The sequence below is a fragment of the Chiloscyllium punctatum genome, chromosome 21, assembly GCF_047496795.1.
Source record: "Chiloscyllium punctatum isolate Juve2018m chromosome 21, sChiPun1.3, whole genome shotgun sequence".
Taxonomy (NCBI): domain Eukaryota; kingdom Metazoa; phylum Chordata; class Chondrichthyes; order Orectolobiformes; family Hemiscylliidae; genus Chiloscyllium; species Chiloscyllium punctatum.
The window spans coordinates 52,115,773-52,130,822 of NC_092759.1; the positions used below are offsets into that span (position 1 = coordinate 52,115,773).

At 44.8% G+C, this 15,050-nt stretch overlaps 1 long non-coding RNA gene across 1 annotated transcript in view; it reads left to right on the plus strand.

Moving 5' to 3' along the window:
* The first annotated feature begins 497 nt into the window (after nt 1-497).
* Nucleotides 498-15,050, plus strand: part of LOC140492402 (uncharacterized) — a 54,814-nt gene continuing 40,261 nt past the window's right edge. The window contains exons 1-2 of the long non-coding RNA XR_011963559.1: nt 498-567; nt 1,573-1,666. This is a non-coding gene — a long non-coding RNA (uncharacterized lncRNA). The remainder of the gene's footprint in view (nt 568-1,572; nt 1,667-15,050) is intronic.

The window sequence follows — 15,050 nt, forward strand, 5'->3', positions numbered from 1 at the left end:
CTTCTCCTTTTCCAAAGTCTTTTGTTCTTATGTTATGCATTCCTCCCTCACACGTGACTTGGAGATGCTGGTGTTGGATTAGGATGGACAGAGTTAAAATTCACAGAACACCAGGTTATAGTCCAACAGGTTTATTTGGAAGCACTACTTTGCTGGTCCTTCATCAGGTGGTTGTGTGATTTTAACTTTGTCCCACACTCTTGTAACTGAGAAATAGCAACAAAAGCCACGAAGCAGTGCGCAAGCTCCAGCCAACAGTTGGTATTGTGGACAATGAAGAAGGTTATCTCAGAATACAATGGGATATTGATCAGATGGGCCAATGGGCTGAGGAGTGGCAGATAGGATTTAATTAGGTTAGGATAAATGGTTGGCAAAAACCGGTTGGACCGAAGATGTGATTGATGTCAGCGGCGGACCAATGCAGAGGCAGGGGCGGAGCTGGAGGACCTGGCGGGGCAGTTGGTCCTCCGACCAATCAGTGAATAAGGGCGGGACTAGACTATACCACCTGATCATCCTCACGCTGGGCGCGGATGTTCGGAATGTCTGCACGGAGAGCTGTCGGTAAGGAAAGAAATAAACAGCAGGAAGCGGGAGGGAAATGGTGTTGGTATGGTCTGAGAGGTTTTACAATCATTTGGTACACATCGAAAAATACAAATTTGAAACTTACAGTCCAGTTTTTGCAGCAAACGCGAAAATGCCTCGTTGAGTAATCGGCCCGAGTGAGCGCCGCCATCTTTATTCGGGGCAATGATTCACTGGACACGTGCGCGGCCGCCAGCTTTGTAGGGGGCAAAGTTCAGAGGGATGTGTGTACAGCCTTCCCTGGTAAAAAGAGTCATAGGGCAGGATTTACACAGAGCGCATTCATTTAAATGATTTGGATGTGAATAGAGACTGTATAGTTCGTAAGTTTGCAGGTGACACCAAAATTAGCGGTACTGTGGACAATGAAGAAGGTTTTCTCAGAGTACAGTGGGATATTGATCAGATGGGCCAATGGGCTGAGGAGTGGCAGATAGGATTTAATTTAAATAGATTAGGTTAGGATATCTGGTTGGCATAGGTTGGACCGAAAAAGTCTGTTTCTGTGCTCGACATCTTTGTGGGATCATAAAAGTGAACTCTGATCTGGTTCACCTCTGGGTTCTCTGATGTCCACTTGTTCATTATCTTGCTTCCTCAGTCTCTCATGGTTGTATTTTTGGTCTGTATGGTATTTTACTATTGCTTTCACAGCTGTTTTGTAAATGAATTGAAAAATGTAGAGCTGGAAAAACACAGCAGGCCAGGCAGCATCCGAGGAGCAGGAGTATCAACATTTCGGGCATAAGCCCTTCTTCAGGAATGTAAATGAATTGTCCACTGCTGCTTGGCTCCTGACCATATGCTGTTCCATTATCAGGTTATTTTTTCCACAATATCTTTGACAGTCAAGAATTCTTTTCTCCAATAAGCGAGTGCATTTTCCTTCAAATTCTGACAGTCAAATTCTGCACCATTTTCATTCCCTGTAATTCATATTGCACTCCCTGAAACATCAACTGTGTATTTCTCCTTCCACAGAAACCAGTGATCAATGCCAAAGGCTTGTTGCCTGTGGAGAGGGTGATGTTTGACTTCTTTGTACTGCTGAAGTTTTTATGGTGAAGGTGGTTGGGTAAGAGACATTACAGATTATTCACTCAATGATATTGAAGTGTAGAAGATATTTGTACAAATCATCATGGTTTTAATTTCACAAAAATATTATTGAAAACTTTTGACATAAGGCTACAGATGGATAATATTGTGTCCAGTGACCAAAACCATTGCCAAATAAGCAGTTTTTCAAGAATGCCTTAAAGGAAGAAGGGTTAGAGTGGGGATTCCTGACCATGTTCCCGTGGAGTCCATAGAAATAGTCACACAGGTGAACTCAAAAATAAATACATCATTGAGTGTTTGAACTAAAATGAGTTGTTGAGATATGAAAGGGTGTGTGGTGCAGGGAGATAGTAATGATTACAGCCAGGAATTAATTCAAAGGTGCAAAAGTAAATTGTTGTTGCTTACAAATGGGATTGATCAGCTCGTTTTGGGACAAGTGAGCACTTCGGCAGTAGAGTTTTCAATACTCTTGATATTATCAGGAGGGTGAATGTGGGATGCTGGCCATGAGTGGGTTTAGATAATGAAATCTAGAGTCTCATAAAAAAGAATAAATGAAAGTTTCAGCAAATGAGCTGAGACTGTGGTGAGGTCAGGTGATAGCACTGAAGTCGAAATAGTGGACTTGGAGGGGGTCTGGCCTGTCATCCTTACCTCATTCAGCTGTTTGTCAGTTTGTGAATCAAGTCTGTAACAAGCTCAGGAACTGAATGGCCCTGGTAGAACCCAATCTGGGCATCGCTGAGCAGGTTATTGCTGAGCAGGTGCTTGACAGCACTGTCGATGAGACCTTCCATCACTTCACTGCTGAGCGCGTGCGGACTGATGGAGGGGATTTGGCTGAGTTGGATCTGCCCTGTGTTTTTGTGTTGGAACATCTCTGAGCAATGTTCCACAAAGTCGGTTGGTGCCAGTGCTGGAGAAGTACTTGCCTTGATGGACAGCAAGTTCTGAAGCACAGCCATCAGTACGGATGCCAGAATATTGGCAGGGCCCATAGCCTTTACACTACTTATCAATTTCTTGATCTGATTTGAAATGATTCAATTTGAAATAAACCAAGTCGATTGATATCTGTGATGTAAGGGACCAATGGAGAAGACTCATCCACTTGGCACTGCTGGCTGAAAATCGCTGCTAATGCTGTCCTCTTATCTGTTGAAAGGATGTGTGAGACCCTCCATCAGTAAGGGTGGGGATATCTGTGATGCTGTAATTGTCCATCACTACTCTTGACTAGGTGTGACAGAACTCAGATCTAATCCATTGGTTATGGGGTCACTTAGTTCTATTTGGTGTTGCTTGGTCGCTGCACCAGGTTGGCACCTCATTTTTAGCTTTGCCTGGTGCTGCTGGCATGCCCTTCTGCATTCACCATTGAACCAGGGTTGATTCCCCTGGCTTGATGTGAATGGTTGAATGAGGATATACTAGGCCATGAGATTTCTGATTGAGTTGGAGTACAGTTCTGCTGCTATTGTTGGCCCACAGTGAGGCAGAAGTTGCAGGGTCAAGATGGCTGATTGTGTTGTTGTATTTGCTAGTGCATTCCTTTTAGATTAGATTACTTAGTCTGGAAGCAGGCATTTCGGCCCAACAAGTCCACACTGACCCGCCGAAGCGCAACTCACCCAGACCCATTCCCCTACATTTACCCCTTCACCTAACACTACGGGCAATATAGCATGGCCAATTCACCTAACCTGCACGTTTTTGAACTGTGGGAGGAAATGGGAGCACCCGGAGGAAACCCAAGCAGACACGGACATGGGGAGAATGTACAAACTCCACACAGTCAGTCGCCTGAGGCAGGAATTGAACCCGGGTCTGTGGCACTGTGAGGCAGCAGTGCTAACCACTGTGCCACCGTGCCGTCCTTTGTTGAGACTGTGCAGTGATTAATACAATGAGCGATTTGATGGGCCACTGTCGTGTTTCTTTCCCTCAAGGACATTGTCAATGGCAGGAAAAACATTCCCAATGGTTCCATGGCAAACAGTAGAGTCTTCATTCCAGTTTCTTTTTTTTTTGACTTCAGAGCAACCCTCTACCAATTCGGCATTCAAACCTGAACTTCAGTTGTGTATTTTAATATTCTTGATAAATGATAAATACGACAGGTTTGTTCACTTATTTTTAGAATCACTATCACAAGTTTTGTTTTTTATAATTTACAAAAACAATGTCCATAATCCTGTCTCCTCCATCCTCCCTTCCTACAACAAGAGTGAGGAGCACATGGGGTTTCTCTGTCAATAACATTGAGATAATCGGATCAGCTGCCTCTGTTTCTTCCCTCCCTCTCCACTAGCCCACCGAGCCAAACTGCCTCACAAGGGTGTTCCTCATTTTAGTCCTAAACTTGCATTTCCTAGAGTCTCTTGTCAACCTTTATTAGAGGTCATCTTGACCATTTACCCTAGTGTAGCTAAATCATGGACTTTCCAAATCTTTCTCTCATCCTCCTGCATGTCACCACCCCCCTCCCCCACCCCGGCCAATTCACATATATTGTTCCATGATCTGTCTGTCTTTTCTGGTTATGTCCTTCTCTCCCATTCTGCTTAAAACTAATATTTAACCTCACCATCATTGGAAAATCCTGCTCAATCTCCACTCTCCCTTTCCTTTCTGAATTCATTGTATTTGGTGTCCCTCCTGGATCGATCCTTGGTCTGTCCTGTTTCTCACCAAAATACTGCCAGGAGTTAACATCGCCCAAAAGCACTGTGTTAGGTTTCACATGTACACTGACAATGTCCAGCTCTCCCTCCCCATCATCCATCTCCATTACTCCCATGTTACTCAGTTATCAAACTGCTTACCACACTTCGATTAGCTGCAATTCACTCCAATGCAACACTGCAATAGCCTTCACTTGCTATTCCAAATTCATTTCCCTTCCTGCTGTGTCCCTCCCTCTCACTGCGAAGTGTCTGAGGCAGAACTACATTCTTCACAATATTGCTTTCATATCTGACCCCAAAGTGACCTTCTGATCAGACATCAATACAATCACAAATACCAGGAATTCCAATCACTAAAATGTTGCTTGTCTCCTCCTCACACAGCTCCATTGCTGCTGAAACCCTAACCTGTGTCGGTGTTTCCTTTAACTTGACAAATCTGAAACAGAACCCTAGATTTCGCGACTGACCCAGAATCTGGTTCAAGACTCACCCGTAATGGGACACATCCTCTCCGTATTTACCCTGTCAAACCTCGATAGAATCCTGTATGTTTCAAAGAGATCACCTCTGATTCTTCCAAAGTCCAGTGAGTAGATTCCCAACTTGTTCAGCCTTTGCTTACAGGATAATCCCTTCAAAACAGGGATCATCCCAATGGATCTTCTCTGAAATGCCTCCAATAAACTGCTCTATTTCGTTAACTAAAGCAACCAAATTTGTTCACGTTACTCCAGATGTGGTCTCACACGCCATTTGTTTAGTTGCCCAAAGGTATACATTCCAAACTTTTATGTTGCAATCTATTTGAAATAAGGGACAACATTCCATTCCCTTTCCTGATTCCCTGTTGTAACTGTGTGCTAGCTTTTTGTGTTTCCTGCTCATTTTCCCCCCTGGTCACTTTCTGGTGCAGCCTTCTACAGTTCCAGACCATAGGACTACTCTCTCATTAGAGAGAGGTGTCGCTGGTGGTTAACCTGAAGGTTACCACAGCGCAGGCAAGGGGATAGGTTGAAAAGGAGAGTCCATTAATTGTGGATGGTTATTCTTGATATGTATTAGCAGCACACATATCACATGAGTAATTCATGTTAAAACAGCACCACAAATTCTGCAACTAAAATCCCTCCTTCCTTGAATCATCCTAGTAAATCTCCTGTGCCCTCATCTCAGGGTCCCTGCCATCCTTCCCAATGTGTGGGCGATCTCTGGTTTGCACAGACCCAGCTGCTCTGTGTTCTTGTGGGTGATATCATAGAGCAACAGTTGCACTAAACCTCACTGTCTGGATATGAGTGAGAGACAGAAATCCCGATGGCATTTCAGATGTATTTAGGAACACACTTGCAATGCCAAGGCTGACAAATCTATGGGCTCAGTGCTGGAAAATGGGATTAAAATAGTTAGCTGGGAGATTTCTTTACAGCATAAACCGATGGACCACAACATCTTTTTCTGTCACCACCGATGCATAATATAGGAATATGACAAGCCACAACAGAAACCAGGTCAGAGAAGGTGAAATTAGAATAGATGATACGTGATTGATTAATGTTTTTTTGGAGGAAAATGTGACAGAGGTTAAGCGGGACATTGTGGAGCTCTGGGTGCAGGAATCTGAAATAAAAATGGGTTATCCTGAAGGTTGGAATTAAAGAAAGGCACATCACAGAGATTTGAGAGGGTGGACAAGATTAGAGATAGGGAGGGTGTTGAGATTGGAGGAGATTCGAGATTGGAGGATGTTGCATAGATTGAGATGTCTTTGATGCAGAGATAGTGATAGTTCTGAGGCTAGTGAGGAATTATAGAGATAAGGATGAGTTGTTCGCTTTCCCAACATTACCTCTTCACTGATAATGATTGTTCTCTGTCATCATCTGCCATTGCCTCCATAGGCCTGCGACAATGAGAGTTCGCAGATAGTATGTTCCCGTTAAGGCCAAGGCTGGGAGGTGTCGAGAATGCTGCATGACCTGAGAAATTGAGGCTCTGGCCAAGAAAATTAAGAAAGGATATGGCAGGTACAGAGCACTGGGTTTGACTGAGTCCCCAGAGGAATATAAGGGCAGTAGGAGTATACTCGCGGGAATCCAGGATGCAGAAAAGGGGACATGAGATAGCTTTGGGAAATAGGTTTAAGGAGAATCCAAAGAGATTCTACACATACACTAAAGACAAAAGAATAACTAGGCAGAGAATAGCGACCCTCAAAGATCAACAAGACTGTCTATGGAACAACAGGAGATGGGACAGATTCTGTAAGTATTTCATGTCAGTTTTTACTGAAAGGGGATATGGAAGTTAGAGAAGTTGGAGAAATAAATAGTGATAACTTGGCAAGTGTACATGTTATAGAGGAGGAGGTACTGGGTGTCTTAAAATGCATAAAGGTGGATAAATCCCTGGAATCTGATTAGGTGTATCCCAGAACCTTGTGGGAAATTAGGGAAGCTTTTGCTGGGTCCCTCGCTGCGATATTTGTATCATCGATCGCCACAAGTGAGGTGCTGGAAGACTGGTGCCATTAGTCGAGAAAGGTGGGAAGGAAAAGCCAGGGAACTATAAACAGGTGAGCCTGAAGTCAGTGGCAGAGAAGTTGTTGGAAAGGATTCTCAGGGACAGGATTTACATGTCGTTGGAAAGGCAAGAAATGATTAGGGAGAGTCAGAATGGCTTTGTGCATTGAAATCATTAACTTGGACTTGAGAAAGTCACAAAGTTTAACAAATACACACTGGCTAGCAGGTTCAATACCATAGAATTCTGGGGGAACTCGCTGTTTGGATACGGAATTGGCTGGAAGGGCAAACAGTCATAGATGGACAGCACAGAAACAGAGATCTGTCAGTCCAACCAGTACATGCTGATCAGATATCCCAATGCAATCTAGTCCCACCTGTCAGCACCCGGCCCATATCCTACCTGTTCATATACACATGAAGATGCCTTTTAAATGTTGCAATCGTAATGGCCTCCACCACTTCCTCTGGCAGCTCATTCCATACACGTACCACCCTCTGTGTGGAAATGTTGTCTCTCAAGTCTGTTTAAAGTCTTTCCACTTGTACCATAAACCTATGCCCTCTACAGCTGGGATCCCCCACGCCAGGGGATCTTTGTCTATTTATCCTATCCATACACCTCATGTTTTTATAAACATCGATAAGATCACCTTTCAGCCTCCGACGCTGCAGGGAAAACAGCCCCAGTCTATTCAACCTCTATTCAACCCCCAGCCTAGCTCAAATCCTCCAATCCTGGCAACGTTCTTGGAAATCTTTCCTGAACCCTTTCAAGTTTCACAACATCCTTCCAATAGGAGGGAGACCAGATTTGTACGCAACGATCCAAAAGTAGCCTAACCAATGTCCTGTACAGCCACAACATGACCTCACAACTCCTGTACTCTATACTTTGTCCGATAAAGGAAAGCATACCAAATGCCGCCTTCACTATCCTATCTGCCTGCACTCCAAGGTCTCTTTGTTCAGTAACACTCAACAGGAACTTACCATTAAGTGTATAAGTCTTGCTAAGATTTGAGTTTCCAAAATGCCAATGCTGAGCCCATTCACCCATCTGATCAAGATCCCATTGTACTCTGAGGTAATCTTTTTCACTGTCCACTACACCTCCAGTTTTGGTGTCATCTCACTAACTATACCTCCTATGTTCACATCCAAGTCATTGATATAAATGACGAAAGGTAGTGGATCCAGCAGTGATCCTTGTAACACACCACTAGTCACAGGCGTCCAGTCGGAAGAGCCAGTTCTGTATCCAAATGGTTAGTTCTCCCTGTATGCCATGAGCTCCAACCTTGCTGAGAATTCAGCGTCATAGTGGAGGGCGCTTTTTGTACTGGAAGCCTGTGATGAGCAATATGCTGTCAGGCTGGGTACTGGGTCCACTGCTTTTTGCCATTTATACAAATGATTTCTATGTGAATATAGAAGCTATGGTTAGTAGGTTTACAATAGACACCAAAATTGGAGGTGCAGTGGATAGCAAAGAGACTCCAATCAAATGGGCTGAGGAGTGGCAGATGCAGTTTAATTTAAATAAATGTGAGGTTCTGCACTTTGGAAAAGCAAGTCAGGGCAGGACTTCTACACTTAATGGGAAGGTCGTGGCGAGTGTTGCTGAACAAAGAAATCTTGGAGTGCAGGTTCATAGTTCCTTGAAAGTGGAATAAAAAATAGGCAGTGTAGTGAAGAAAGTGTTTGGTGTACTTGCCTTTATTGCTCTGTGCATTGGGTACAGGAGTTGTGACGTCATTTTACGGCTCTACAGGACATTCATTCACCCACTTCTGGAATTCTGCTTTCAGTCCTGGTCTCCCCGCTATCGGAATGATATTGTGAAACTTGAAAGGATTCAGAAATAGTGCAAAGATATTGCCAGGGTATGAGGGATTGAGTTTTCGGTAGAGGCTGAATAGACTGATGCTGTTTTGACTGGAGAATCGGATGCTAAGAGGTGACCATAGAGGTTGATTAAAATCGTGAGGGGCATGGATAGGCTAAACAGCCAGTGTCTTTTTCCTGTTTAGGTGAGTCCAAAACGAGAAAGCACAAGCGTGATGGAAAAGATTGAAAATTGATATTCGGGGTAAAGTTTCAAACTGAACGTGGTACGTGTATGGAATGAGCTGCCAGAGAAAGTGTGGAGGCTGGAACAGTTACAACATATAAAAGGCATCTCATTGGATATGTGATTGGGAAAGGTTTAGAAGGCTATGGGCCAACTGCTGGCATATGGGCCGAGATTAATTTAGGATATATGGTCGGCATGGACAAGTTGGACTGAATGGTCTGTTTGTGTGCTGTACATCTCTATAACACTAATAAATTAAAATTAATATAGGTTTCTCTTTTATGGAGAGTTAGCAGAAGGCCAGACAATTCTCCTTGTAGGTGAGAAGGTTAAGCAGTGATTTCGACCAGGAGTTGATTGGTTTCCAGGGTATTTCATTTACAGAGAGACAGAGTGATAAATTTTTAACATCACAATTTTTAGTAACTATTTTCAGGTCACTGGCAAATAATACAGGTTAAAAATGTGAAGATTATTTTACTCACTAAGTTCTGAGCATCTGGAACAGTTTAAAAGACAGCTGGATGCAGATTCAGTAGTTATTGGCAAAACAATTTTGAAATTTAACTTTTTTAAGGAAGGATTTGGAGGGCTATGTACAAATGGGAAGTGAGTTGGGATAGACTGGCACCATCTCCAGAGGGAGAGAGTACAGCCCCAATGGGCTGAATAGCCCCCAGCCCCTGTGCTCTGTGATACTGACGCATTCACTGTGAATGATGAAGCTCATCACAGGGCAGAGCCATAGAGATGTACAGCATGAAAATAAACCCTTTGGTTAAACTGGTCCATGCTGACCAGATATCCCAACCTAATCTAATCCCATTGGCCAACACTTGGCACATATCACTCTACACCCTTCCTATTCATATACCCATCCAGATGCCAAATGGTATAATTGTACCAAAATCTTCCACTTCCTGACAGAAGGTTCCATACACGCACCTACCTCAGTAGGAAAAGAAATTGCCCCTCAGATCCATTTTAAATTCTTCACCTCACATATTAAACCTCTGCCTTCTCATTCCGGACTCCCCGACCCCAGGGAAATGACCTTGTCTATTCATCCTACCATTGCCCCTCATGATTTTATAAATCTCTATGAGGTCACCCCTCAGCCTTTGATGCACCTGGGAGGATCCCACCACTCAGGTCACTCAGGCCTGGCTGATTGACACAGCTTCAGACCAATAGGAGAGTTGGCGTGATCCTACAGCCAATGGGAGTGAATGAGGGGTGGGTCCAGCAGGCCAACCCATGACCATCAGTTTTGCAGGCGCAGTGTCACTGTGAGGGGGGACTGAATGTGAAGGAGTGGGAGAGACAGCAGATACTGGGAGAGAGATGGAGTTAGTGTGGACTGGGAAGGTTGATAAACACTGTTTCAGTCTGTTGGACCTGAATTAGATACTCCGGGTAAAGTAGAACCAAAAGAACTTCGGATGTTGTAAATCACACACAACAACCAGAAGGTACTGGAAAAGCTCAGCAGATCTGGCAGCATCTGTGAAAAGAAATCAGTTCGCATTTTCAATCCAGTGACTCTTCCTCAGGAACTGATGTTACTGAGAAAAAAATGTCCTTTTTTATGCAGAATGTAGGCGTTAAGGAGTAAATGACAGCGGGGGATAGAGTCCAAAGAGTGAGATAGGCGCAGTTGGACAAAGGAGTGGATAACGATCTGACGGGGGGAGGGTGAATAGCTGTTTATGGGGACTGTTAGTGGCTCACCTTAGGCAATGTGTAATGGAAGGCTACGTAATAACAAGGCCTGGTATGTGGGGTAGAGGACAAAGACACTATGACGTGGGAGAGTTCAGGACTTAAAATTATTGAATTTGATGTTGAATCCAGAGGGTTGCAGGGTCCCCTAGTGGGAGGTGAGGTGTTGTTCTTCCAGATTGTGTGGCGCTGGAAAAGCACAGCAGGTCAGGCAGCATCCAAGGAGCAGGAGAATTGACCTATTGGGCATGTCAGCACTTCATCAGATATGTGGGTGGTGGAATACAGCTGAGAGATAAATAGGGAGGGGTATTTGGGGTTGGGGGGAAGGGAGCTAGGGTGGCAATAGGTGGTTGTAGATGGAGGGTAGAATGGACAATTGGAAAGGAAGATGGGCAGGTGGGACTGTTCAAGAGGGTTTTGCCGAGTTGGAGGGTTGAATCTGAGATAAGTTGGGGGAGGGAGATGCGGAAACCTTGATGCCGTGTCGTTGAAAGTTCCCAAGGTGGAAGATGAGGTTTTCTTCCTCCAGGTGTCGGGTGGCTCGGATTTGTGGGATGGAGGACTTGCATGTCCTTGGAAGCGTGGTGATGGAGGGGGTGGGGGGTAGCCGAAATGGTTGGCCACAGGGCAGTGGGTTTGGCTGGTGCATGTTTCCCAGAAATGTTCCCTGACATACTCCACAATTTGGCGTCCCGAGAGCAAGGGACACAATAGGTGAGGTGTTTGGGTGGGCAGGGAATTCTGTGCAGGATGTGGGAGGATCCAGTTGTGCCTTGGATGGAGGCGAGGGGAAGGTGTGGGCAAAGGTTTTCCACCTCTTGCAGTGGCAAGCGAAGGTGCCTGGAGTGGAGGATGGGTTGGTGGGGAGTGTGGATCTAACGTGGAAGTCACAGAAGGTATGATCTCTGTGGAAATGAAAGGGGTGGGGAGGGAAATATCTCTCAGGTGGTTGGATCTGATGGTGGAAATAGCAGAGGACGATGCGTTGTATCTGGGTGGAGGTGAGGATGGTGGAATTCCATCCTTGTTGCATTTGAAGGGGTGGGGTTCAAGGGCAGTGGTGTGGGAAGTGGAGGAGATACATTGGAGGGAATTGTTGACCGCATGTGAGGGGACATTGCAGTTCTTGAAAGAGGAAGCCATTTGATATGTTCTGAAGTGTTCTTCCAGCTTGCATCAAACCTCACTGGAACACTGCAGTAAGCATGAGACAGATGTTGGACAGGGAACAGTTTTGTGTGTTAAAGAGCTGGCAAGTGGAAGCTCAGGGTCTTTTTTGCAGGCACAATGTAGATCATCAGCCGCCATTTCCACCACCGCCACTGAGATGCTAGAAAGTTCCTGTCTCCTCCATTAATAGTTTTCCAACTTCCCACTCCTTTATGTTTCCAAATGTACCTGTGTCTCTTTGGGCTCTCTCCCCACCTATTAGTTACTCTTTAACCCCTATCTCTTGTAGTCCAAAGATCTGTAGGTTAGATGAATTGACTGGGATCTCAATAAATAAGTTTCTACAGTCAGCGGAGTCATCAGGATCTGAATATCATTGGCATTTAACTGTGGAACGAGAAAGGTTTGTCTGTGGGAAAATATCTTCAATATTTTTGTCAAGCCAAAAGCAGAAAGATGTTCAAGTCCATGGTTGGATCACCCTTGGGGTATGTGTTCGGGTTTGGCCCTGCAACTGTGGAAGGAGGTATTGGCCTCAGAGAGAGCACAGATTTATCCAAATTACACCTCGTCTTTTTGCAGGAACTGTCAGATTTAGTCTCAATCATCCACTTTATAATGTTAATCTGTAAACTCCCTACTTCCAATTCTCTGCAAATTTCTCATTGAAATTCCTTGTGGACTCAAATTCCAGCACCATTTCAGGTGGAACGTTCCAGATTCTGACAACTGTCTGTTCATTCAGAAACTGCTGAAGTCCATTTTGAATCTGGGGTTACAAAGGGCTCAATTGAAAGATACAATGCTGGTCCTGAGCTCCCATTGAGATGCATTGTAACAGTACAGGAGGCTGAGGGAAGGGGAGGTGTGAGCAGACAATGAAAATGGCAGAGCTGCACCAAGAGTGCTGCTTGGCTCAATGAGAGTGTTTTGGAGTTGGTTGTAAATAGTGAGGTGAGACAGGGAGAAGGTGAAGCTGAAACTCCGTTTTAGTTCAGGCCTTTCAGAAATTCACAGTACCAATGGGAATAGCCAATTTGTCAGTGATACCTGCGGAGTATTTAAGTTTTTAAAGTATGACATATCAGCTAAAGTAAAGTTTTTTTGTTATTATAATGGCCATGTTTGAAGTGAAGGTAGGTTGCTCACTCATTGAAATTCTCTTAATGGGAGTAACTAGATAAATGTAGAGAGATGTTGTGACATGGCACCTCAGAGCCGTGGTGTGCTCCTCTTGCACAATGTGGGAAATAAGGGACGCTTCCATTGTCTTCAACGGGAAATCAGCAACAGCCAGGTTCATGACACCACAGAGAGCTCTGCTGCACAGATCGGGAGGAAAGAGAGGAAACACTGCTGTAGTGACAGGGGATTCAATGGTCAGGGTTAGGGCGGGCACTGCTGTGGCCACAGACATGAATCCAGGATGGTACGTTACCTCCTGAAGCGAGGATCTGCGATATCATGGATTGGCTGCAGGGCATTCTGGAGCTGGAGGTTGAACAGCCAATGGTGGTGGAACACATAGATACTAATGACATCACTTATCAAAGGGATGAGGACCTGAAAGCTGGATATAGGGAGATCAGGGATGCATTAAAATGTAGCTCCTGAAATGTAATAACCCGAGATTTGCACCCAGTGCCATGTGCTAGTGAGAGCATGAATAAGAGGGCAGATCAGTTAGATATGTGGCTGGGGAAATGGTGTACCAGAGAAAGGTTTAGATTGTTCAGGCACTGGGACTGTTTCTGGGTGGGACCTATACCAGCCTGACCGGTTACCCCTGGGCAGAGCTGGGAGAAATATCCTGGTGGGGGCTTTTGCAGTTCCATTGGTGAGTTTGTAACTAGTCTGGCAGGGGGATGAGAACTAAAGTTTAGGCTTAGATGGGTCAGATTCAGGACAGGGAATGGGAGGTAGAATATTACTGAAGTTGTCAGCAACTCAGAAAACCAAAGGAAAGGAGGATTAAACGAGGATTGAGTCCCTGTTCATCCATCAGTCCTGCCATCCCAGGAATCAGACTCAACAAAACCTGGAGCTGTACAGCTCTCTGCCTCCAAGTGTTTCAGCAAGATGGTGGAAATCTGCAATAAAACCAAAAAGCACTGGAGATCCTCAGCAGGTCGGGCAGGATCTGAAATGGTGACAGATGCAGGAAAAATTGCAGCGTTGAAGAAGTTGTGGGATGGCATTATACAGTGTCCACTGCTACAGGGAAAATATCCTCAGCCCCTTCCTATGGTTCAAATATTTCAATACTGGCAACACCCTTGTAAATCTTTTCTGAACTCTTCCAAGTTTCCCAACATATTTCCTCTTGCATGGAGACTGGAATTGAAAGCAGTTTGGGCATTACAAAAATGGCCGAGCCAATAAACTGTACAACCGAAACATGATCTCCCAACTCCTATCCTCAGTGCACTGCCCAATAACAGCTAGCATACCAAACACCACCTTCACCGACCTGTCTACCTTCAACCCCACTTTCAAGAACTATCAACCCACACTGCAAGGTCTATTTGTTCGTCAAAACTTCCCAGGAACTTGTCATTATGGGGTTGAGTCCTATTCTAGTAATATATGTCTGAAGTCGGGAGACTAGAATTGAATGTAGTACTCTAAAACAGGCCTCACCAATGCCCTATACCGTCACAACATGACCTCCTACCCCCCTATACTCAGTCACAGAATCCCTAAAATGTAGAAACAGGCCATTCAGCCCATGAGACTATAACAACCATCGGAACAACATTCCACCTGAACCATGTAACCCAACATTTCCCACAGCTAATCCACCTAACCTGCACGATTTTGGATTGTTTGAGGAAATCAGAGCACCCAGAGGAACCCCACAGAGAACTTAGAGGAAGAATGTGCAAACACCACACAGAGTGGAATTGAATACAGGTTCCTTTATTGATCAGTGCAAAGACCAATAAAGGTCAGTGTCCCAAATGCCACCTTCAGCACCTGATATCCCTGAAACTCCATTTTTCAGGAACTGTACAGTTGTTCTGAGCCCTTCAGAGGGATTGAAGGTGAGGAGGAGAAAACAGGAACAGGGTTGAGTTGTAGATCTATAAAATAAAATAACTGCCTGTCCACTGCCCCTCTCTGTTCCCCTGTGCTTCTCCTGCTCACTCTTCCCCCCACCCCGCTCTCTGTTCTCCCCCCTGCTCTCTGTTCTCTCCCCCCCCACTCTCT